Below are 25,903 nucleotides of genomic sequence, written 5' to 3' on the forward strand. Positions count from 1 at the left end.
CTCCATCCATAGAGGCTGTGAAGCCAGGCTGCAGACTGAACACGTGGTGACTCTACCTCTTCACTGTTCTTCCTCCTCCCCCTCTGCCGCCACTCAGTGCTCTCCTCCTCCAAGCCAGCACCCTACCTTGCAGGCAGAGGACGTCATTCCCTGAATAGGGGGAAAATGGAAGCCAGTGGGTTGGGCTGGGAGCTGACTGCTGGGGACCTTTGGGGCCTGATGAATCCGATGGGGCAGGACAGGGTTTGAGGGTGGCCATTCGCTGCAGGAAGTCAGGAGCGTAGGCTGGGAATCTTGTGCTCCTCTTCCAGGGGTTGCTACCTGCCCAGCATGGCAGATAGAGGGTTCCTGGTACCCTGTACCTTGAGCTGCCGGACTCAGGGGCTGTGGTTGGAGCATGATGCTCATCTGAGCAAATAGGTTTTCACAGGAGTGAAAGTAGAAGGAAAAGAAAGGGGGGGAAGTGGGAAGAGGTGAGTATACGGAGCACTTCCTAGCAGGTCCTGCTTAGTGGTCAAGGCTTGTGGGATACCAGGTAGCTGTTGACTGGGTGCCCCACTTTTAAGCATGCATGTGTTTCCATTATGCCCGGAGGAAGTGATTTGGATGCTTTCCTGGCAGTCCATGGGGAAGAGGGATGAGCCGGTTTCAAAGAGGACCTTCTCCATGCCAGCCATCCCATTAAAGGGAGGGTTCTGATTTCAGAGAATTACTACTCAACAGGCATTGCAAGGCATCATAGAGGTAGTGAAATTGAAGCCCAGTTAGGGAAATACACTTGGCCGAGGTCCACAGTGAGTTAAAGACACGGCTAGATACATTCATTCATTCATTCATCCATTTATTTATTCATCAGGCATTGTTTACATATCTGTTGTGTGCCAGGTACTGTGCTAGACGCTGGGGGCGTGGCAGTGCTGAGACCAGCCAGGCTCTGCCCTCCTGGATTCCCTAGTCCCCAGTACAGAGAAGTGAATGAGCTGATTACCATTTAGATTTCAGGGATCGGGGGTCAACGATCAAACAAGTCTCTGAGATAGACCGTTCTGCCCGTACTTCCAGCCTCTTTTCCTCCTCTCCCCACTCAGTCCCTGGGTTCTGGTCGCTTGGGCCTTCAAAACACACCAGCCTCATTGCCACCATGGGTCCTTTGCACTGGCTATTCTCTCTGCCTGGAATGTTCTTCCTCTAAGTCTTTGTATGGCTGCCTCCTCCACAGCATTCATGACTCTGCTTGGATGCCACCTCCTCAAAAGCCCTCTCTGAGCCCCTGACCTAAAAGCTCCCAGCCCCACAGTGTTTGGTTATTTGCTCTCTTGTTTCATCTCCATCTCCCTCCTGGAGGACAGCGCTCAGTACTTAAGTGGTGCCTGGCACCTATTAAGTGCTCAGTTAATATCGGCCAGTGGTCTTAGGAAAGGCTCAGGGACTCCTCTTCTTCCCGGAAGGTCTCTGAGCGCTTCGGGTTTGCCATCTTTACAGAGGACAAAGACTCCCCTTTTACAAATAGTAAACTGAGTTGCAGAGAGAGGCAGTAACTGCCTGAATTCATAAAGTTCCCACAGTCTCTCGCCTCACCCTCGTGCTCCCCCCAGTCTTGGGGATATCAGAGCCAGTCCTTCACACATTTCTCCTCATTGTACTGAGACCCAAAGAGGCTCTTCTGCCCCAAGGACACTCAGGCCGAAAGCAATAAATTCTCTCCGTTTTTGTTTAACTGGGAAGATCTCAGCCTTAATTTCTGAAAGATAGCTTGGCTGGATGTAGGATTCTGAATTGACAGTTTGGTGGTGTTTTGAGCACTTTGGATGATGCCCACCTGCATCAGATGGCGCGTTTACACACCAGCTCCCCACGGGCATTGGCTGGGGACTGTTCGTGGGAGCATTGACTCCCCAGCATTTCCGGCCTTCCCTGCATAGGCAGAAGGGCTTCAGTCCACAGAGGAAGCAGGGGGCAGGTGGATGTTGGGCCAAGTGCGTATGGCTGAGGCGACGCGGTAGGACACACATGTCACCTGCTATGGATGACCCGCCATGGTGACACAGCAGCAGGGCCACGATCTGAGCTCAAGGTCGTGTGACAGCAAATTCCATGCTCTTAGCCGCTGCTTGATTTGGTGAATGGAGAGCTGGCAAAGAACAGCAGAAGTTTGCTAGAGGCCTTGTCAAGATTACTTACCTGGACTGTTTCTCATTTACATATTCCACAGATTGTTAGAGACACCTGCTCTGTGCCCATCCTCTGGTTGGGCTTTCAGGTCACAGAGATGAACCAGGCATGTTTCCTACCCTCAAGGTAAATATGTCTGCTGGGAGATGGTCGTCTAAGGGGGTAAACCCACACTTTGTTCCCCATCCTATCTGTGTTGACTAGGGAGTCCTTCCTGGAGGAAGTGTTGCCCAAAGCACTGGAGAGGACTTTTGGGGGGCATCAAACCTATTCCTTTCACTTTACAGATGAGGGAACACAGGACTGTAGCAGAGAAATGGCCTGCAGAAGAGGGCAGGAGGCGTCCTGGAGGCCAGCCTCTGAGTGGCCATGTCCTCCCTTGGGCTCTAGTCCCAGATACAGACAGGTCACACTGTCCCGGACACAGCTGCTCAGTGCCTACCCCCTCCATCCTACCCAGAGCTCTTTCCTTCAAAGGGCGGCAGACTCAAGGCTCTGCTCTAAGCCTCAGCACTGGGCCATTTCACCTTTATTAATATAAGCAACTTCTCCTGAGAGAATTTCGTATACCGGTGTGGGAGAAGGTGTGTGTACACCTCGGGCTGGGAGTGTGAGAGGGCATCTTAAGGTTTGGTGAGTTGGTTTTTCTCCTTTGGATTTACATAGTCCTCAGCTGAGTCCTGGAGGGGAAATGAGGCATAAGGGAAAAAAGGTGAAAAAAACAAAACAAAAACTTCCATTTCCAAACTCTACAGCATGAATTTCTCCAAGAAGCCTTTTTTAAATGATTTTATTTATTTATTTGTCAGAGAGAGAGACAGGGTGCTCCAGCAGGGGGAACGGCAGGCAGAGGGAGAGGGAGAAGCAGGCTCCCTGCTGAGCAAGAAGCCCCATGCGGGACTCGATCCCAGCATCCTGGGATCATGACCTGAGCCGAAGGCAGACACTTAACCAACTGAGCCACCCAGGCGCCCCTCCAAGAAACTTTTAACAGATGCTTTCCACCCCCCACAAAGCTTTTGCAACTATAATAGGTCTGTCTTACGGGGATATGGGCCTAATAATGACCTATAACACAACCCATTGTGGATATTTGGCCAGTGGTACAGTCGAACTCCCCTGAAAGGAGTTGTTACAGTGACCTAGTCCACTTGATCTGGCCCTGCAGGGGGCCTTCACAGTCATCCAGTCCATTCCCTTCACTCGCCATTTAAGGAATGCAGGCCCAGAGCTGCTGCGGGGCCTACTCAAGAGCGCCCCTAGAGCTCAATCTAGAGAAGGCCAGCTTCTGGGCAGCCTGGTCTTCCTTTCTGCGTGTGAGGTCATTCAGTTTTGGGCAACACACTCAAGTTCATAGCCAGGTTCCTATCCTAAGCATTTACCACACTGTCCTGCCCAGAACTCTTTCACTTAAAGGGCCAAAGACTCAAGACCCCTCTCCAAGCCCTGGCACTGGACCCGTTGGCCTCTCAGAAACCTAAACACCCTCCCCTGCAGGCATGCAGTAGCCACTTGGGAGTTGGTTTTTGCAGGCCGTTAGAGAGCCTTGCAATTTGTGCTCTCCTAACAAAAGGCCAAGTGTGATTCCACTACAACTCTCGTTTCTCCTGATCTTGTTACAAATACGTGTCTGCCAACTGGTACTACAGCACTTGAGCGGCCACCAGCTTTGCACTTAGGTTGAACTAACTTTCTTAGAAAAGTAGGCCAATAGCTTGGAAACTGTTCTACCGATATTTTAGAACTCAGGAAAACAGAAGACTCCTTCTGAAAGCATGTTCTGTCTTGTTACATAAAGAGACACAAGGGATTTTAGATTCCAGCAGAGATGGCATAATTGGTACCCCTGTCCCCCTCCAAAGCACAGCCCCCAGACAAAACTAGGGCTCTTATGAGAACTGCAGAGTTGGATCGTAATTTTCTATTTCAAGGCCAAGTATCTTGGTTTAGGAAAAATAATGGAGATAAGGCAGAGAATAAGGAGTAGTCTCTGTCTGGTACCCCTTGAATTAGGGAGACCAAAAAAAAAAAAAAAAAGAAAGAAAGAGAAAAAAAGGATGTTTTGAAATTAGAAGTGGAAAAGAAGGTTGTGGAGACCTAGAGGAGAAGGAAATCCACGGCAATGGCCGAGCCCAGACCTGTTGGGGTGTGGGGGCATAGGTGGTGAGGGCTGACAGGAAGGAAGCCTGTAGGGCACTAGGAGGTAGCTCTAACCAGCTGGGCTTTACAAAAAAAAAAAACCCCAAGTGGGAAACAGATGCATTTGTAAATCCGTCAATTCGTATGTAAATTCAGATTGGTATGTAAATTAGCCCCTAACATCGTCCACAGTCCCCATCACAAGGCCAAACAATAGGGTTACCTTCCTTTAACTCCACTGGTCATCCTAAGAGGTTTCATTGGAATGAAAATATTCACGAAGAATGAGGGAAAATCCGGATCGAGAGGAAGTTTTACAATGTGATTTTCCCTGGCCTACGTCACCAACCCTAACACCCCAAGAAACACAAACGATACTTCTGTTTCTTCACCTTAATCAGAAGGAATTTCCAAAGATGTCTCATGAATTCCATGGACCCACATCAAAATCTCAACTCCAATAAGGAGTCAGACAGAAATATTACAAGATGCTAAATTGGTTCTTCTGGTATTTATTTAATATAAAAACTTAGACTTTGGAATCTCACCATGGCCAAATTTGTTAGATGAATAGATTCTGTAGTCCCAAAACAGGTGAGTGTTCAGTGTTTATTCATTCTGAACTGGAAGCAAGGAAGTTAGCTACCAGCCGTGAATCCTGGCCAACATGTGGGATGTGAAGGGATGAGGAGGTCATCTTCATAGTCATTGAGTTGCTGTCCAAGAGTAGCAACCACAGCCAAGGCCATAAATCATGGTCCATTCACCTCACTGTGCTCTTCCTCACCCTGCGAAACATGGGAAAGACTCAATCCATAGGCAAAATAAAAATGATGTTTGGAATAACTCTGTTCACACCCTCCTGATATTTCAGGCACCATGCACAAATTGGCGTATTCTCTCTCATAACTGGTAGCCTTGTAATATTGTACATCAGTATCTCAATTATTAAATATAATCACATGGGCGCCTGGGTGGCTCAGTCAGTTAAGCATCTGACTCTTGATTTCAGCTCAGGTCATGATCTCAGGGTCGTGGGATTGAGCCCTGTGACTGGCTCTGCGCTGGGGGTGGAGCCTTCTTGGGATTTTTCTCCCCCCCCCCCCCGCCCCCCATCTGTCTCTTTAAAAAAATAGAATCACACTAGAAGAGAACTTCGGTTCATCAGGATCTTACACTTATTGCAGGAAAAGACAACTATCCAAGAAAATCATTTTTACTTTGCTAAGACTTTTTTTTTAAGCTGTTGTTTGCATTGTGTTTTGTTTTGTATACTGTTTAGAGGAAATCGCAGGGGGTGAGCACTCACTCAGTCTCATAGCTTTCATGTTTTCCAGCTACAGTCATGGCAATGCAGTTTGATCTCTGGAATGATGTCTCTTAGACACTACAACCTCACAGCCATTCCTCAGAACCTGCCATACCCATTTCTGACCCTCCATCCTTGCTTGTGCTATTCCCATTCCAAACCCTTCCGCGTCTAGCGCAATCATTTGGGTCTTGCCTATGTTCCTCTCACATTTTCTGCCTCCTTTCACTCACCTCCTTCCTCTTCCTTCCCTTTCGCAACCTTACCTGCCCAGAGTTTGTCTTCCCTCCCTGAACCTTATAGGCCTGAAGTGTGAATCCCTCAATAAGAGACAACAGCTGGAACATGGGCTCCCACTGAAAACTGTTTTGTGGGTGTCGTTCTTAGGTTCCCTACCTGCACAGTGAGCACTTGAATTTTCAGACGGGGTGACCTACTTTTTTGTTTCCTCACTTGAAGCTAGGGTAGTGCTTTGCATGTAGTAAAAAAATGAGCAATGATTATAATAACAGCTGAAACTTTTGGCAGGCTTACTGTGTGCCAGGGACTGTGCTGAGCAATATGCATTAATTAGGATTATTGCTATTTTGCAGATGAGAAAATAAAGACAGGGAGAGGGTAATAATTCGCCCAGATCACAGAGCTGACAACTGGTACAATGGAATTTATTCATCATATATTCCATTCGGTTCACTAGACTCTCTGAGAAGAAAATGGCTACATGCATATTTTCACATATCTTTTGTTTTTTATCTTGCCATCTGTGACAACATGGATGGAACCAGAGGGTATTATGCTAAGTAAAATAAGTCAGTCAGAGAAAGACAAATACTATAGGATTTCACTCATATGTGGAATTTAAGAAACAAAACGGAACAAAGGGAAAAAGAAGAGACAAACCAAAAAACAGACTCTTAACTATAGAGAACATACAGATGGTCACCAGAGAGGAGGTGGGGGGGATGGGTGAAACAGGTGTGGGGATTAAGAGTACACTTACCATGATGAGCACTGAGTAATGTACAGAATTGTTGAATCACTGTATTGTACACCTGAAACTAATATAACACTGTTAATTATACTGGAATTAAAAATAAATATAAATAAATAATTTTGAAATCGAAAGCAAAAAAACCCATTTTCCCCCGCACATTATCTTATGATACATCTTGGCATTTGTTAATGTCATGTATGCCAGGAGCTACTCCAGTACATCCCCTCTGTTCCACTGGTAACAGTGGTAATTGCCCTTTTGAGCCAGCATTAGTCTTAACAAGTAGTGTTCTGTAGTTCGTGGTCAGTTGAATAAATAAATAATAAATAAATAAATATGTGGTCAGTTGAATCTCTTACATACTTATTAGACTATTCTTTTGTTTTCTTGCTTATTTTTTTCATTTTAATTGAAATTGTGCTAAAATCAGAAAATTTGGAGCAAATGGTCATATGTACATATATGCTGTCCTCCCATCCAATAGCATATCTATAGTGACTCATTTTGCAAATAACACCTAAATCTTTTTTTAATTAAAAAATTTTTTTTAATTTTAATTTTATTTTTTTTAATTAACATATAATGTATTATTTGTTTCAGGGAAATAACACCTAAATTTTAACGTATTCTGTCAGCATTGCTTAAATCTCTCAGTGGCCCCTAATCTCTCTTTAGCAACAAGGTCCAATTCTCTTTGTAGCCCTCAGTAGCTAAGTGAATGTTGTGCAGAAGCTTCTTTTTACACTGACCTAGTTTTGCTCGGACCTTAACCTTCTTTCTCTGAGGCCAGTAAGGTGTAGGAGGCCTGATCTTGGTCTCTTTCTTTCTGACATCCAGAACATAGAAGACAGTTTTCTGGAAATCAGTTGCTTCCATTTGGTAAAGTCTGTATCACTCCATCCACTCCTGCTCACCCATTTTTGTCCTTCTACCAGCATCTGTAAAACACTTGGGGCTCAAGAGATGTTCGAAAAAGGTAAAAAAGGGGGCGCCTGGGTGGCTCAGTCGGTTAAGCATCTGACTTTGGTTCAGGTCATGATCTTAGGGTCCTGGGATGGAGCTCATCGGGGAGCCTGCATCTCCCTCTCCCTGTTCCACTACCCCCACTCATGCTCTGTCTCTTTCAATTAAATACATATTAAATCTTCAAAAAAAACCCCACTGCGGTGATGTTATCACAGGTCTATGCATGTGTCCAAACTCATGGAAATGTATGCATTAAATATGTGCATTTTTATGATTAAGTATACCTTAATGAGGCTGAAAGAAAGAAAACAGAGTTTTTGGTAAATTGGTATATTTGGTTAAGCCTTGGTGAATTAAGTTGTATGGTAACTCGATCCTTCAAAGAATGGCCCACTTGTTCACTTGGTCATTCTGTGACTTGGCTTTTGGTGACATGGCTCTTGATGAACTGACTTGGAGCCAAATCCGTGACTTCTAATACCAAGCAAATGAGGCAGGGTTTTTATCCGCGGATAGATCCTCTTTAGAACTTCCCCATGGAAACAAGTGCTTTATCATGAGAAGGAAAATTCTGGGATTTTATCCGCACACAAATGTGGGAACAAATCACTCTTGACTTTCCCTTGCCCTGGCCTTTTCTAGTTCCTTTCTCCCTTTTCCTTCCTAATGTAACAGGCTAGATGGGCAGAAGGGGGGGGAAGTGTCAGGGGTCTAGTAAGGGTTGGGGTCTGGGTGGTAATGGGGACGGCCAGGGCAGGTCCTTAGTGTGTAGCACACCCCGCTCCTCCTAGTCCCTGATGTTTGCTGGGAGACGCAGTTGCTGCAGAGGCTGCAGGTGTCTTTCCGCATGCGTTCCCCAGAGTTCCCAGAAGGAAAGTATGAGTGCTGCTATGGCAACCATTTTCAACCAGTGGGAAGCAAAGCTGAGACATTTCTGCCTGCTCGGGTTCTGTCAAGGAGGGGAAGTAGGCGACAGCTGAGGGAAGGAGAGTACGATCAGTCCTAGCAACTATCTGACCTCAATAAGAGGAGCAATCTGTAGTATTCCTACTCCGTTTCTTTCCAGCAGGAGATGAGCTTGCAGGGCTGTGCCGGGATGAAGAAGAACGATAAGCCTCGCCCCTGGTACGTATTGGGGGTCCTTATTTGCCAGTCACTGGGTTCAGGGCTCGGTATCTGTTAGGCCATTTCCTTCTCACAACAGATATTAATATTTTCTTTTTTTTTAAAGATTTTATTTATTTATTTGACAGAGAGAGACACAGCGAGAGAGGGAACACAAGCAGGGGGAGTGGGAGAGGGAGAAGCAGGCCTCCCGCGGAGCAGGGAGCCCGATGCGGGGCTCGATCCCAGGACCCTGAGATCATGACCTGAGCTGAAGGCAGACACTTAACGACTGAGCCACCCAGGCGCCCCCAGATGTTAATATTTTCATATTAGATTTCAGAAAACAGAGACGAAGAGCATTAATTTGCCCAAGACTCAAACCCAGAGCTTTTGTGCTTTTTGCTTAGCTATTCCCAGATTCTGAGATAAGGGCCTCTGTTGTATGCTTGATGGTTTCCTTTAAAGATATCTTTTATGGGGGCACCTGGCTGGCTCAGTTGATAGAGCAGGCAACTCTTGATCTCAGGATGATGAGTTCAAGCCCGCGTCAGGCGAGGAGCCCACTGGAAAAAAAAGTCTATTAAAAAAAAAACTTAAGAAAAATAAGGATATCTTTTATGAAGCACAGATGACAGAGAGTATACTATAATGGTTATCAGCGCAGAATCGGGGCAATTTACATAGCCTATGGGATTTAGACAAGTGAGGCAGGGTTTTTTTTTTTCAAATTTCCTTGCCTATAAAGCGGGGATAACAGTGATGCCTGTTGAATAGGATCTTTATGAGGATGAAATCAAATAGTTCATTGACAGATTAAGAACACCTGGCACATTGTAGCCTTTCTCTTTAAGGTTTACATATTCCTGCCGTTAGTATTAGTAGTAGGAGGAGTATAAATGGTACTCTTTTAAATGGTCTTAATTGGTGAAATGAAAAGACCATGATCTGTATCAGAATCCTGTTTTGTTATTTAGTCCATGAAATCTCCAAGGCTGGGAGCCCTGCCCTTAACCCATGTGCTTTGTATGTGGAGTGGTTGATTTCTCGTGCTGAAACAACTGGTCTCCATCCCAACAAGCTAAGGAAAGTACTTCGCTAAGTGTTCTCTCTCTTCAGGAGGAACTATTGAGCTCGCTGCCTGGAAGCCACCGCACACATCCAGGCCTGCCACACACAGGTTGGGCTGCTGAGCTGGCATAGAGAGGTAAGCACGTGGGAGTGTGGAAGGCGGGGTGGCTTCGTGGGAAGAAGACCAACTATGGACTCACAGGCTTGCAAACCACGGATCTGCCACAGACTGGCTTTGTGACTTCAGGCGGGTTGTTTCAGCTGCCTGAGCCTCATCTGAGCAATGGGATCATAATAGGGGTTGACAAGGCTGAAAATAAGAGGAAATGAAGGAACTCATATAGAGCACCCCGAACAAGGCCAGGCTTGCTGTAGGTCTTCAGTAAACATTCGCTACCCCAAACATGATGATTAAGAGACTAACCACAATAGACAGAATAAAAAAGTAGGGGCACTGGAAAGAGCCCACATCTTCCCTGCAGCTGGGGAGATTTTCTCAGGACTCCAGGCACAGGTGTGGCTTGAGCTGTGGCTGGTAGAGTGAGTGCCCAGCCGCCGAGGGCGAGCGAGACTCGTGAGGACACTGGGTGCTGAGCACGTAGGCTCCGGAGCAGAGAGACCGCTGCCAGGGACGGCGACCAGCCTCAGTTCTGCTCACTTGTCCAAATCCCATAAAGCGCATCCGACCAGTTGCTATGAACGTCGTAGCGTTCCAGCAGGGGCCAGACCGCAGCCCTGCCTGCCCCCCGCCGTGTACCCTGTGTACGTGTGCGGTGGAGGGGGCACGCCGCACCTCTGGAATGGGAGCTCGAAACACCCAGCCCCACAGCAAGGGCTTTCCTAAGGGGCAGAGCTCTGAGCTCCTTTGTGTCATGCTTTTGGGGCAAGGACAGCGGGGACCCCTGGAGAGAGGAAGTAGTCTGGCTCCTGGCGTGATCTTTCAGGCAAATACAAAGGAGCCGCTGGGCAGGCGTCATGGAAAGAGGCTGGTTTCTCCGCATCTCACTGGGTGCCCAGCCCGTGCACTGCATTCTCGGAGGAGAGGACCCCCGGTCAATCACGCTCTTACCCGGAGCTGCCTTCCCAGCCCCGTGCCCGTGGCAGAGGCCTTCCTCAGGCACCCCTGCTCACGCCTCCTCGTCGCAGGCAGTGGGGCGCTTAAAGACACATTTTCTCCACTCGGTACTCAGGACTTTTCCACTCCCAGCCCTTCCTCCTCACTGCCCCCCCACTGCGTGTGGGTCCATAAAATGGCAGGAGCCTTCTGTTCAGGGCTTCTTCCCCAGTGAGACCATCCCTCGAGGCTGCGCCAATCCATCTGACCCTTGCTGGAGCTGGTCCATGGAACAGTGGGGGGTGGTCCGCACCTTCTCTGGTTCACCCCCTGGTTATACTATCAAAGGAAGTGATTAGAGGCTTGACTGTTAGTTTTATTTTGACTTCTTGTTTTAATCGACTACTCTGAAACCTGGCGACTCAGCTTTCTGTAGCTCAGCTCAGCTCTTGAGAAAGAGGTGCAGTAAGCAGGGTAGTTGATGTGGAAGAAAATCTCAGGGGGCACTTGACCAATGGGGTACCAGCAAAGCGTGCTGGCAAGTCAGCTGCAAGAGGCAGAGGATCTCATGGGGCAGCAGAAGCCACGGGGCATTCTTGGAGGATGGCAGTGAATTGTTTTTTCCTTTTTTTTTTTAAGATTTAGTTATTTATTAGAGCGCACGAGTGGGAGGGGCAGAGGGACAGGGAGAGAGAATCTCCAGCAGACTCTGTGCTGAGCATGGAGCCCAACGCGGGGCTCCATCTCAAACCCTGAGATCATGACCTGAGCCGAAATCAAGAGTCAGCCACCCAGGCATCCCGCAAATTGTTTATATAAGCTTTTGGGTTCCAAGGTGGACCACTGGTCCTTCTCTTTAGTTCCCAGCACCCTGGCTGAAATCGTTGGGTGGGTCAAATTAGAAATCCAACAGCGAGGGACTGTAAGAAAGCCAGGGAAGCAATTCACTCACTACTGTTTCCTGTCCTCTGATGACGGGACCAGAAGTTGTCAGAGACCAGGGAAACTGAGTTGCACCCAATGACTATTAGATCTAAGCCGATCCCTGGTGCCAGTGGACGGTCTGCTGGGCATTGTGTTATTGAGACTCATGCTTCTAATTAAAAAAAAATGTAGAGCTCTTTGAGATTGCTATGTCCAGTGCTCTCAGGAGACCTTAGTAACTTGACAAGTTTGCCTCTGTGATGAAAGAGGGAATCTTGTTCAACTTCACAAGGGAAAGTGGCTCCGAGTGAGGTGCATCACCGTAGACCCCCTCCTCCCGAGTGCCTTGACAGTAGCCACTTTACCTGAGGAGGAGGAAGAAGGGAGAGATGAGAGGGTAGGATTATCAGAGACCCTCTTCCTCAGCTTCGGGCTCTGACAGATTTGGCCCACACATGATGAGGCAATGAAAAAACTTGTCTGGAGCGCCCTTACAGAAGCTACGGAGACCCCGCACCCAGCCCGGTAGTCTTTGGGGTCTACAGTGAGGGAGTGGGAACGGTGTTTGATGAGGTTGTTCACCAGGCGAAGATTTTTAGGTTTGTTCATGCTGCTCCTGCTCGTTATCGAACCCAATTAAACCACCCAATTAAGCTTCAGAATGAGGTTAGGTCAATTGGTCAGCCACACAATCTGGATCTTCACTGAGAAATTTCTGGGCACTGAAAAAGTGGCTACTGCAAATAGAGCAAATTTGACTGACCAAAGTAAAAATGTCAAAATGGCGATCAGGAGCCCTCTTGTGGACTTCCTGGGCAAGAGCTTTTTCCAAAGACAGCTCTGGGCCCAGTCACTCAGTAATGGGTCCTCAAAGAAGGAGATTGATGTGCTCCCCACTAAGGAACTCTGGGCCAGTACCAGGTCATGGGGGACTTGATAGATGGTCCTACTAGGGTCTGCATGGTGATGGCCCTCTGCCTCTCCTGGTGAATCGGGAGATGAATCCAAGAGTCTGAATGTCTTAGTGTCTTCATCAGCTCAGGACAGAATGAGTGGCCTGCTATTGGCTTTGGTGGATACTGCGCACATGATCGATGGCTGTGAGGTAATCTTAAGACCAGAAATCCCATGGGCGCCTGGGTGGCTCAGTTGGTTAAGCGACTGCCTTCAGCTCAGGTCATGATCCCAGGGTCCTGGGATCGAGTCCCGCATCGGGCTCCCTGCTCTGCGGGGAGCCTGCTTCTCCCTCTCCCACTCCCCCTGCTTGTGTTCCCTCTCTCGCTGTGTCTCTCTGTCAAATAAATAAATAAAATCTTTAAAAAAAAAAAAAAAGACCAGAAATCCCAGTCATGTCACAGATCCAAGCAGATGTCTCAAATCACCTGGTGGAGGTGGTTCAAGAGTCTTCCATACGAAGATATAAATGGTACATACAGGAATGAACAAAACGCAGCCCAGATGAGGTCTCATAACTCCAAGGAAAGATCTCAGGAGTGTCTCTCTGGCTCCCTGGCATATTTCCCAAGGAGGCAGCCCAGTGAGGTCCCAGATAGAGAGACTTCCTGGACCACAAATGGGCCTGTTCCCTGTCGGCTTCTCCTGGGTAACTACTAACAAGCAGGGACGGGGTTCAGCTGCCATCCACGCTGAGAGAGACCTTTCCCTTCCCGGGTGTGGTAAGGAATGCTCAGTATAACGGGCAGAGCTTCGTGCAGGGTGGCTGGCTGGCTGTCCCGGCCACCTCAACAAAGGGGTTTGCTCTATTTTTGCTGACTGGTGTACTGTGGCTAATGGCCTCGGCATTTTTGGGGGGCCACTGGCAAGACTCAGATTGGCATGTAGAGCAAGCCTCCCTCTGGGGACTAGCCATTGGGGTAGAAGTCAGTTCTGCTCCTAATAAGTTTCTTGTTACTCATGTGGATGCTCACCAGAAAGACCCCCAACGGGGGGGGGGGGGGGACATCACAAACGGGTGGACTGTGCTCGTCAGCCACACAGGAAGACTCAAGTGTCCTTTACCCCAGAGCAAGCAGATACGCCTCTAGGATCCACAAGAGAATGGCCGCTGGGAATTCAGTGTAGGGAAGGAAAAATTCTTTCTCTACCCTTCAAGGTCTTTTAGCTGGACTAAATTAAATTTCCATGAGACCGAGTAATAGGAAAAAAACAAACAGTGTCATTATATGGGCACAGAGGCCCAGTAATGAAATTGAGACCTAAAGAAATAAATGACCAAAGCAGGCAGTTTTTATACTTTTTAGACAAAGAGACAATAAACTTGTGAGGAATTGACAGGATAAAGAAAACAGGTGTTTGGGAGCTTTAGTAGGGGATTCTAAGCGGAATTTAGGCTGAGGGTAGTAGATTAGGGGGAAAAAAACCCCACAAGGTTTGTTTCTACAGTTTTGTCGGCTTCGAAGTCTCTATCTCTGGTCACAAGGAATTCCCAAGTTAAAAAACTTCTTAGTACAAGGACGGTATTTTTCTCAGGGGAGATTTGTTTCCTGTTTCTTGGGGACAGGACGGTCTGAGTGTCCTTATATTGGCTGTAACTTTTCTTTAAAACTATCAGTATGCCAAAGTGGCACATTTTGGGGTGGCCTGCCCTTGGCCCCGCGTCGGAAACCATCCTAGACGGGGCCACACGCAGGGGCTGCCACTGCTGTCAGAAGAAAACATGGGGGAAAAGCTCCTCGATGTTGGTTCTGACAGTGATTTCTTGGATGTGACACCAAAAGCACATGCAACGAAGCGGAAATAAATGAGTGGGACTACCTCAACCTAAAAAGCTCCTGCACAACAATGGAAACCATCAACAGAATGAAAAGGAGAAAATATTTGCAGGCCATGTATCTGCTAAGAGGTTAATACCTAAAATATATAAGGAACTCCTGTAATTCAACAGGGAGAAAACAAGTAACTGGTTAAAAGATGGGCAAAGGGGCGCCTGGGTGGCTCAGTCGGTTAAGCGACTGCCTTCGGCTCAGGTCATGATCATGGAGTCCCGGGATCAAGTCCCACATCGGGCTCCCTGTTCGGCGAGGAGCCTGCTTCTCCCTCTGACCCTACCCCCTCTCATGTGCTGTCTCTCATTCTCTCTCTCTCAAATAAATAAATAAAATCTTTAAAAAAAAAAAAAAAGATGGGCAAAGGACCTGGGTGGACAGTTTTCCAGAGAAGTCATGCACATAGCACCACTCCTCATCAGGAAAATGCAAATCAAAAGCACAATGAGATCTCACCTTCTGGGGGAGCAACATTTGCCACCCCAAAATGTGTCTCTTTGGCATGAGGATTAATTTAGGCTGATTATTTTTAAGAAACAGAAGACTCAGGAAGTTTTTCTTTTTACCTCTTTCTTTTTACCTTTACCACTGCCTGAAAGAACTTAGATAGAGGGCCTCTTCCCGGAAACGAGCCACCATCCTAGATAATGACAGTACAGTGTGGCCGCAGGTGTGGTCGGGTGACAGGGAGAAACCTAGCAAAGTGTGTGTGTTAAAATTCCTCTCTGCGTCTTGTTGTTCCTTTATGGCCCAGCAAATATCTGTTTACCAAACATTTATTTTTCATCTTCCTGTGAATGGCTCTCCTGCCCTTTGAAGGCTCAGACCCCTCCCTGCTTCTCAGTTCAGGATGGCATACATAACTTCATTTTGCCTGTCTTTGGAATGTCTTATGTTTATGGGGATTCCCCACAGGTATATAATTTAATTTGTTTTTCTCCTATGATTCTGTCTTGTGTCATTTTAATTACTCAGCCAACCCGCCAAAAGAACTAAGAGGGGAAGGGGGAAATTTTCCCTTCTCTGACAACCTTACACCTGTTGGGATGGCTACTATCAAAAAGACAGGAGATAACAGGCGCTGGCAAGGATGCGGGGAAAAGGGAAGCCTCATGCACTGTTGGCGGGAATGTAAATCGGTGCAGCCACTGTGGAAAAACAGTGTGGAAGTTCCTCAACATTAAAAATCGAATTACTGTGTGATCTAACAATCCCACTTCTGGGTATATATCTGAAGGAAAGGAAATCAGAATCTTGAAGAGATATTTGCACTCCCATGTTCATTGCAGCATTATTCAAATTATTCAATAGCCAAAACATGGGAACAACCTAAGGGTCTATAGATGGATGAACAGATAAAGAAATATATATAAACTGTGGGAGAGATATATAATGTGAGACATATATATAATGTGAGACATATATATAATGTGAGACATATATATGTATATATATATCTGCTGTCATTTTTGACAACATGGATAAAACCAGAGGGCATTTTGCTAAGTGCAATAAGCCAGACAGAGAAAGCTAAATACTGTATGATCTCATTCATATGTGGAATCAAAAAAAATTAAGTCAAACTCCTAGAAACAGAGAGTTGAATGGTGATTGCCAGGGGCTGGGGCTGGAGGAAATCAGATGTTGGTCAAAAGATAAGTTCTGGGGAGCTAATGTTTGGTGTGGTGACCACAGTTAATAATACTGTATTGTGTACTTGACATTTGCTAAGAGAGTCTATCTTTTTCTCTTTTTTTCAAGTTTCAGATATTTATTAATGATTTCGTGTATTTAGAGTGGAACGATTTCCTGGATAAGTGGAAAATTGTGCAGGTGGCTTCTGGAAGACCTTCATTTTAAGCAGCTTTATAGTGAAACGTTTCATTTAGAAGTCTGGACCTTCTTCAGTTTGCTGCAATCTCCGTTCACTGAGTAGAACTTGTATTGATTCTTGGGACCCAGTTTGTTCCCGGGTTCTGGATTGAACGAATACCAGGCGCAAGACACACAGCACTGCTCCAGTACCTTTGGCTCCACGACATAGGAAGAGGGGCATCAAGCTTGGCTGCTTCTTGGAACGTCTCGGAAGATCTGGCAGAACGTGGTGGCGGCAGAAGCCTAGAGTCTAGAAGGAGGGAACAGATCTGCAAGGAAGAGATTCCGCTAAGAGAACAGATCTTCAGCCCTCTTTCTGCACACAGAAAAGGTAACTGTGAGTTGAGGGATGTGTTAAAATTGCCTTAATTGTGGTCATTTCACAATGTGTACGTATATCAAATTGTATTGTGCACTTTAAGTATATACAGTTTCATTTGTCAATTAAAAATAAAGCTGGGAAAAAATTACAAATAAACTGTCAAGTAGATCCATTGATGGATGGTTCTTTTGAGTTCAGCTATATCCTTACTGATTTTCTGCCTACTGGATCTGTCAGTTACTAATAGAGGGAGTGTGGAATCCCTCACGTTAACAGTGGGTTATCTGTTTCTCTCTGCATTTTTATCAGTTCTTGCCTCTTGCATTGTGACGCTTCGTTGTAAAGTGCATATATTTCAAAGATTATTGTGTCTTCTCAGAGAATTGACCCCCCCTTATTATGTAATACCCTCGTTATTCCTGGGAAGTTTCCTTGTTCAAATGCTTTTTGTCTGAAATTAATTATCACTACTCCAGCTTTCGTTTGATTAGTGTCCGTGGCTACCCCTCTCCCCGCTCTTTTACTCTTAATATATGTGTGTTTTTATATTCAAATTGGGTTTCTTATAGACAACATATAGTCTGGTCTTGTTTATCATCTACCCTTACAGTCTCTTCTTTTAATTGGCGTATTTAGACCACTCCCATTTAAAGTGATTGTTGATATAGTTGGATTTGTATCTACCATGTTTGTCAAAATTTTGTATTTGTTGCACTTGTTCTTTGTTTTTTTCTTAATCTTCCTGTTTCTGCCTTCTCTTTTAATTGAGCATTTTTTATTATTCCATTTTCTCTTCTCTCTCAGCGTATCAGTTATATTTCTTTTTAACTTTTTAGTGGTTTCCCTAGACCTAGACTGCACAACATAAATTTACAACTAATCTAGGTCCACCTTCAAACAGCACTGCACCACTGTATGGGCAGTGTGGGTGTAACAGAATCCCCAGCTCCCCACTCCCACCCCTTCATAACACTGCTACCGTTTCTTGCACTGACCTACGTACGCGCTATGATCACCCGTACATCGTGGCTGTTATTCCTTTGAACAGTCGTCCTTTAGATTAAATAAGAAAAATAAAATACTGTATTTTAATCTTCATTTATTCCTTCTCTGACACCTCTCCTTTATTTATGTAGATCCACATTTCTGACCAATACCATGTTCCTTCTCTCTGAAGAGCATCTTTTAACATTGACTGGTGACAAAAATTCTCTCAGTTCTGTAAGTCTGAGTGTTACGGATTGAATTGTGTCCCCCTGCAAAATTCATCTGTCAAAGCCCTAACTCCCTTTAGAAAGGTCATTGATGTCCCCTGTGGCTATAAGGGTGGGGCCTCCCTGCAATTTGACTGGTGTCCTTGTAGGAAGAGGAAGAGACACCAGGATGCACGCGCGCAGAGAGGTAAGGCCATGCGTGAAGATGGCTCTCTCCAAGCCAAGCAGAGAGGCCTCCCAAAAGGCAACACTAAAGCACCGTGATCTTTGACTTTCAGTCTCCCGAAGTGTAAGAAAATCATTTTTTTGTTGTTTAAGTCACCCCGTTTGTGATATTTTGTTATGGCAGCCCTAGGAAACTACTACACCAAGAAAGTCATTATTTTCCCTTACTTCTGAAGGATGATTTTTCTGGATATAGATTCGGTTGGTGGGTTTTTTCTTTTAACACTTTAAATATTTCATTCTACTCTCTTCTTGCTTGCATGATTTTTAAAGCAAGTCTGATGTAATTCTTACCTTTGTTCCTCTCTAGATAAGGTGTCTTTCTTCTCTGACTTTAAAAGATTTTTTCTTTGTCTTTGGCTTTATGCAGTTTGAATATGATATGCCTAGGGGTGTGTGTGTGTGTGTGTGTGTATAGATATAGATATAGATATGTATATTGGCATTTATCCTGCTCGGTGTTCTCTGAGATTCCTAGATTTGTGGTGTGGTTTCTGTCATTAATTTTAGAAAAATCCCAGGCATCATTATGTCAAATAGTTCCTGTTTCTTTCTTTCTTCTGCTTTTGATAGTCTCATGATATATATGCTATACCTTTTGTAATTGCCCCACAGTTATTAGATATTCTGTTCTAATTTTTATTATTTTTTTTCTCTTTCAGTTCAGTTTGGGAAGTTTCTGGGGTTTTTTTGTTTTTTTTTTTTAAGATTTTATTTATTTATTTGAGACAGAGAGAATGAGAGAGAGAGAGCACATGAGAGGGGGGAGGGTCAGAGAGAGAAGCAGGCTCCCTGCCGAGCAGGGAGCCCGATGCGGGACTCGATCCAGGGACTCCATCCAGGGACTCCAGGATCATGACCTGAGCCGAAAGCAGTCACTTAACCAACTGAGCCACCCAGGCGCCCGGGAAGTTTCTGTTGACGGATCTTCAAGTGCTCTGATTCTGTCTCTAGCCCTTTCCAGTCATCTGATGGGTCCATCAGATGATGTATGCTTGATTTCTGTTACAGTGGTTTCTTTTTCTAGTCTTTCCTTTATATTCTTTCTTAGGGTTTCTATTTCTGTTTACATTACCTGTCTGTTCTTGCATGTTGTCCACTTTTCCCACGAAAGCCCTCAGCATATTAATCATACTTATTTTTAATTTCCCTGTCTGATGATTTCAAAATCTCTGCCATATCTGAATCTGGTTCTGACATCTGCTTTGTCTCTTCAGATTGTTTCTTCTTTCCTTTTATCACACCATGTAGTTTTTTGTTGTTGTTGTTGGAAGCCAGTCGTGAATTATCAGGTATTAGGAAGTAAATAGGCCTTTAGTATGACGTTTATTTTTATCTAAGAGATAGGCTGTATTTACTGTTTTCTGTCTCTGTAGTATCAGAGGATTCAGTTTCCACTAGTGTCTTTGTTTTTGTCCCCCAGCATCTTTCGTTTCCCTAGCAAACACTTCTTCCATAGAATTTGAGCCTTGCAGTTCTTCTCGGCTGTAATCTGTAATCCACTATTGTTAGCCAGGAGCCCTGTTGATGTTTGGTCAGGTCTGGACTGAGGGCACGCATTCTGTAATCCTGGGATTAGGTCTCAGTCTTTTATTGTACCTGTTCCCCTGGGCTGGGACCTTCTCAGGTGTTTCTCTGTTTTTCCCCCCACCTTATGCGAAGAGAGAAGGCTCAGGGGACCTGGAGTTTGCTCATTTCCCTTACCCCGAGTCCAGTAAGGCTTCTCCCTTGCTGGGTAAGCCTTTGTTGTGGAGAATACTTTTGGCTTCTTTCAAAATAGTTCTTTCTTGCCTCTCCCTGGCCACACAGGAAGCAATTTTGCTCCGCTCGGTTATCAAGAAAAGCTGTTGAGGATTCTAGGGGCAAACACCATGATTGTGGAGGGGGTGGCTACCTTAGGTGGGGCCCCCCAGGAGTTTCATCTCTCAAGCTAGTCCACAGCTCATTGAAGCTGCCGTTCAAATCCTGGTTCAAGTCCTGGTTGCACTCACCAGCGCTTCCTGTCTCAGGGGTGAGGAGTTGTAGTCCCTGCAATCTGTCATCTCTGTCATCGCTGGTTCCTCTAGGTTTGGGGTGCAGCTGGTCCCATGACCTCAGTACTCTGATGTCTCCACAAAGAGTCATTGATTTTTAATCTGTTCATATTTTTTCTTGTCGTGAAGATGGGAGTGAAGACTTGTAACAAGCCCTTTCTGTGTTGGAGTAGAATCTTTCCTTTTAGATTTTAGACATTGTTTCTGTTAGCTCTTTGGACATATTAAAATAGCTGATGAAAGGCTTTATCTAGTAATTCCAATGCCTGTGCTTCCTTGGGACAGTTCTATTGATTGCCCTCCCCTCCATACATGGGCCATCCTTTCTTGATTCTCATGTGCCTCATAAAATTTTATTAAAAACTGGACATTTTTGAATATCGTCATGTGGCAACGCTGAGAATGAGATTCCTTTCCTGCCGGGCTTCGTTGTGGCTGCCTGTTGCAGTCCATGTTTATTTAGGACTTCTCTGAATTCCGCAAAGACTCTCTTCGTTATTGTATATAGCCCTTGAAATCTTAGCTCAGTTAGCTCAGTGGTCGGCTAATGGTGGACAGAGATTTCATTGAGTGCCTGGAACAAATAAATCTCGCCCTCGTTTCCGAGAGGCTCAGTGTGTGCATTGCTTTCATCATGCAATCAAACAGTTTACAACTCTGTATTAACCTTCACTAGCCTCAAGGTCAGCCAGAGTTGAGAAGTTACAGGGCCTTCTCACACTTTTCTTGAGCATGTACAGTGCCCTAAGCATGTACTTGGCCTTCTAGATTCCCAGGAATATGTCAGAACTTTTCAAAGCTCCAGTGGACATGTAGTTGCTCAGCCGATTCTTTTCAGTTTTTTGGTTAGTCTGTTATTTCCCTCAAGTGTTATCTATTGCCTTAGGCATTCCCCCCCCAAAAAAACCCCACTTTCCAATGAATGTTTTTGGCCAATGCCGTCAAGAAGAGAGCACTAGATGAACTCTTAGTTCAAATAAAGACGAGTCTTTGGAGGAGGGTCTTCCAGTGATCCATTAAGTTAAATAATTAATATTTGGGGAGGCTGAGGCTTTAAAAGAGGACCACTCTGCTCCCTCCTGTACTGCAAACTTGGGCTGTTGTTTTTCAAGGCTCCCACAGAGCTGTGGAGTGGTAGATGGGACTAGGGTAATTTAAAATACCATAAAGTCTGCTGTTCTTGTTGAGATTCAGCTGTTTTTTTCTTGAATAAACACTCCTAGGTTGGGAGCATAAAGTAGGGCAGATGTTTTGGAAACCGTTTTTCCAGTAACTCAAACAGTTAAACATAGAGTTACCATATGACCCAGCGATTCAACGCCTGGGTATATACCCCAAGAGCATGGAAACCATATGTTTACACAAAAATTTTGTGAATATACTCAAAACCACTGAATTACACACTTTAAAATATGTGAAATATCTTGATATAAGTAAGAATTGAAGTTCTGATACATGGAGGAAACGTGGAAACATGATGCTAAGTGAAAGAAGCCACACAGAGAAGGCCATATATTTTATGATTTCATTTATTAGGAATGTCCGGAATACTGAAGCCCACTGACAGAAAGTATATTAGTGGTTACCAGCGGCTGGGGAATGGGGAACGGTGAGTGACTGCTGATGGGTATGAAGTTTCTTTTAGGGGTGAGGAAAATGTTCTGGAATTAGTGAGGATTGAGGCAAGAATTTGCAAATATATTAGAGACCACTGACTTGTACATTTTAACAGGGTGAACATCATGGTATGTGCATTGTCTCTCAATAGCAATGTTATTTTACAAAAGAAAAAATAATGCTGTGGAGAGTGTAAATCCCTCCGTGTATTCAAAAAATACCAATGGACCGGCCACCATTTGATATTTCTAGGGACTAGGGACCAACAGTTGAACACAAATTCTTTCCCTTGTAGGCCATATATTCTGGTATTAGACGAAAAGCAATACGGTAGTTTTTTGTAGTAATATCTCTGAATAATATCTTAAGAAGATAAGCACACTCGAGACTATCAAATAATTTGTTTTCCGGCTTCCTAATTGCCCTTCACATATGATCTAGTCTGTTGTTTCTGCCCATTAGGGTCCCAAAAGCAACAAGTAAACTTTTCTCAAAACAAACACAACGATGAAGCTTTACTCAGAATTGCCAAAACTTCGAAGGAACCAAGATGTCCTTCAGTAGGTGAATGGATGAATAAGCTGTGGTACATGCAGACAGTGAAATCTTATTTAGCATTAAAAAGAAATGAGCTATCAAACCATGAAAAGACATGGAAGAACCTTAAATGCATTAATACTAAGTGAAAGAAGCCCACTTGAAAAGGCTCCATCCTGTAGGATTCCAACCATAGGATATTCTGGAAAAGACAAAATTATGGAGACGTAAAAAGATCAGTGGTTGCCAAGGGTTGGGGGTCATCCGGGGAGGATGAGTAGGGGGAGCGCAGGATTTTTAGGGCAGTGCGACTACTCTGTATGACACCATGATGGTGGCCGCAAGGCAGTATATGGTTGTTCACATCCATAGAATATACAACAGCAAGAGTCCCCTGGTTACTTCTCCAAACGCCTGTGGAGTCTCTCTCCTCCTCACGCCTGACATCCAGCCACATGGCCTCTTCTAGAAAACGTGAAACCCTCCTAACTCAGGATCTTTGCCCAGAACCTTTCATCTGGCTTGTTCATGTTTATCCTTCAGGTTCAGCTTTCATGTCGGTCTCTTGGAGTAGACTTTTTTGACCTCACAGCCTAGATCTGAATCCATTGTATTCTCTCCTTGTACCGTGTCCCTTACATGGACGCACTTGCCACCATCTGTGTATTTATTCATTTACGGTCTGGGCCCTCAGTTGGGTGGCCAATTTCCTGAGCGCAAGGAGGGCGTCTGCCTTGAGCACTGATGTATTCCCAGCACATAGCCCAGGGCCCAGCTGGGGTAGGTGCTCAGTTGGCCTGTTGACTGCGTGAATAAATGAATGGACTCTGTGAGGTTGATGTTATTAGCTCAGAGTACTTTAGCCATTTACCTGCTGCCACACAGCTAGCAAGTGGACAGAAATGAAGGAGACCTCAGAAGGATAGTTCCTAGGTGACTCTACCAGCTGGGAAAGTATTTGCTAAGAAAGGAGTGGGGGGGAGGCATGGAGCGGGCGGGGTAGAAGATTCCAGACCAGTGACTCAGGGAGATGGTCCCAGGTGTGGGGGGGATGGGGTGAGAGTGTGCAAGCTGCGTATTCAGTATTTTACTGTTGTTGAAAAAATATCTTCTATTTTCATAAAACAGACTGCTGAGACTATCCCTTTCCTGGCTGGGAAGGAAAATAGGAAATACGGCGCTTTTTCTCTAAAAGGGCAGATTTTTTGGTTGCCCGGATGGAAGCAGGTTTCATGGGGATGGAGAACCCGCCGCCCAAGGGCTTTCCAGCCTTTCCCGAAGCAGAGCCGAGGGCTGCGGGGCACAGGACCACTCGCAGGGGGAAAGTAGGGCTTGGTGACACGGCACCCCCCAAGCTTCATGCTCCCAGAACCCCCATGTCCCAGATGGCCTGCCCTTCACGCCCTCCGGTCTGCCTGTTACTTGGACACCGGGCACCCCTCCAATCACAGCCCCCCCATTTCACCCTGCGTCACCCCCACGGGCTTCGCATCCTCCCACCGCCTGGACTAGGCTGCTTGTCATGCTCTCTGCTGGGCAGTGAGAGCCTGTGCTTCCCAGTGAGACTAGTTTAAACGGCCCCGTGGCTGTCTGTGAGCGGCAGGCTGGTTATTCTCCTGAATCAGATCGGGGGGACCTGGCGATCCGGGGGGAGAAGCCGGCGTGGTGTGGAGTAAGGACAGCAGTGGGCATTGTGTTTGCATACATGGCTTTGGTTTCTCTCTGTGGCTTGGATCGTGGGCTGTGTTGTTTCGGCATGTAGTGGTTTTTTTGTCCGTCTGCTTGTTAATATATAGGTTAAAAATAGTCTTTCTGGGAGAAGACCCTTATTTTTCTAGAGCGATTTGACACATTTTTGGTGAGATGCATTAACATTCCCTTTTCAAAGGACTGATGGGAAGGGAAGAATGGGAGCAACTTCATATGCCAAAGAAAGCGAATAAGGTGTAAAGTGACTGTTTATCAACATTTAAGTCCCCACGTGCCAGTTTTTTGTTTTTGTTTTTAAGAACTTCACTAGGAATGAAATGACTAAGTCAAAGAATGTTAAAGCTGGGAGGAACTTGCGAAAAGAAACCAGCTTCTCATTATTATATATATGGAACAGGAGGCCCAGAGAGGGTAAGTGACTTGTCCAAAGTCACGGAGCACTTGAGTGCGGTTGGGGCTGATTTCTAGTCTGGAGCTCAAGTGGGAAGCGGTATCTCTCTGTGAAAGGAAAGTAGTGTGATTTTTAAAGATTTTATTCTATTTTTTGTTAGATGGTTGTTGTAAGAGAAGTTGGGAGAACTTAATGTTTTAATTTACCTGGAGTCCTACCACTTCAAAATGATCATTGTTAGTATTTTTGCTACATTAGTTTCCAGACCCCCTCTTAATGTGTATGTATCCTGGCAGAAATGCTGTATTTATTAAAATTGGGTCACACTGGGCATACTGCGCTGCAATGTAATTCGTAACAGATGCTTACCTATTGTATTGAGTGGATGTACCTTCATTAATTTAATCAGTCCCTTAGGATAGACATACAAGCTTTTTCAGATGTTAAGCTCTTATAAAAGATGCTGCATTAAAGATCCCTGTTTGTACATCTTTTGCTGAAGTCGTGTCTACTTATTGATCTGTGTGAATTTTTGTAGGAATGTAGTGCTGTGGTGTAGGCTGGGTGCGAACTCGGGCTCCGGAATTTACTGTGTGTCCTTTACACACGTCACAATGCTTCTAGGCTCCAATTTCTTCATCTTTTAAGTGGGATCAATCATACTACTGCTCCGCTGGAGGTGCTGGGAGGAGTCAATGAGATAATACGTGTAAAATCATTAGTTAGTGCCCAACACACAGCAAATCCGAAATCTGTATTAGCTGTTGTTACTGCCACAAGAAGGTTAGTTTGTTAACATAACCCCCTTCATTTTCTATTACTCTGTAAAAGAGAGTAATCAGAGTTTCTTTTCATAAGGAGGTTTTTAGGTATAAAACTTCAGTAGCTAAATTAATATTTCCTATTTCTCAGTTTCTCCAGAGGATAAATCATAAATTTAAGTGAATCGTGGGCAGTTGAGCTACTCACCGTGTTCTGGTTACGGAGCTTAATGCCAGTCAAAACGGAAAAGCATAGATTTTCATCGAAGGTTTTTTTTTTTTTTTTTTAAGATTTCATTTATTTGACAGAAAGAGCATGAGAGAGCACAAGCAGGCAGAGGGAGAGGGAGAAGCAGGCTCCTGGCTGAGCAGGGAGCCCGATGCGGGGCTCGATCCCAGGACCCAGGGATCATGGCCTGAGCCGAAGGCAGCCGCTTAACGACTGAGCCACCCAGGCGCCCCTCATCGAAGATTCTTGAGTAAAACTCAGCTGTTTCATGATAAATAAAGCCGCCTCGGACTCTTTGTCCTTTGGAAAGTGCACCCCCTGCCACGGGCTCTACACTCAGCAGAGAATCTCAGCGCTGTTGCCTGAGGTTCTCTCTCTCCCTCTGCCTCTCCCCCTGCTCGCCCTCTCTTAAAAAAAAAAAAAAGAGAGAGAAACTTAGAAGAATTTATAAATGGAATTAATTAATGACC

The 25,903-nt window shown here is 45.4% G+C and overlaps 1 long non-coding RNA gene across 2 annotated transcripts in view; it reads left to right on the plus strand.

The window, feature by feature from the left end:
- Window positions 1-24,936, plus strand: part of LOC123849247 (uncharacterized) — a 73,578-nt gene extending 48,642 nt beyond the window's left edge. For both annotated transcript variants that reach the window (XR_010406241.1, XR_006792018.3), the window contains 3 exons: window positions 8,647-8,705; window positions 9,804-9,891; window positions 16,281-24,936. This is a non-coding gene — a long non-coding RNA (uncharacterized LOC123849247). The remainder of the gene's footprint in view (window positions 1-8,646; window positions 8,706-9,803; window positions 9,892-16,280) is intronic.
- The last annotated feature ends 967 nt before the right edge of the window (window positions 24,937-25,903 follow it).

This window comes from Mirounga angustirostris, unplaced genomic scaffold (genome assembly GCF_029215605.1).
Source record: "Mirounga angustirostris isolate CCGP_5_RB_7025 unplaced genomic scaffold, mMirAng1.0.hap1 SCAF_11, whole genome shotgun sequence".
Taxonomy (NCBI): domain Eukaryota; kingdom Metazoa; phylum Chordata; class Mammalia; order Carnivora; family Phocidae; genus Mirounga; species Mirounga angustirostris.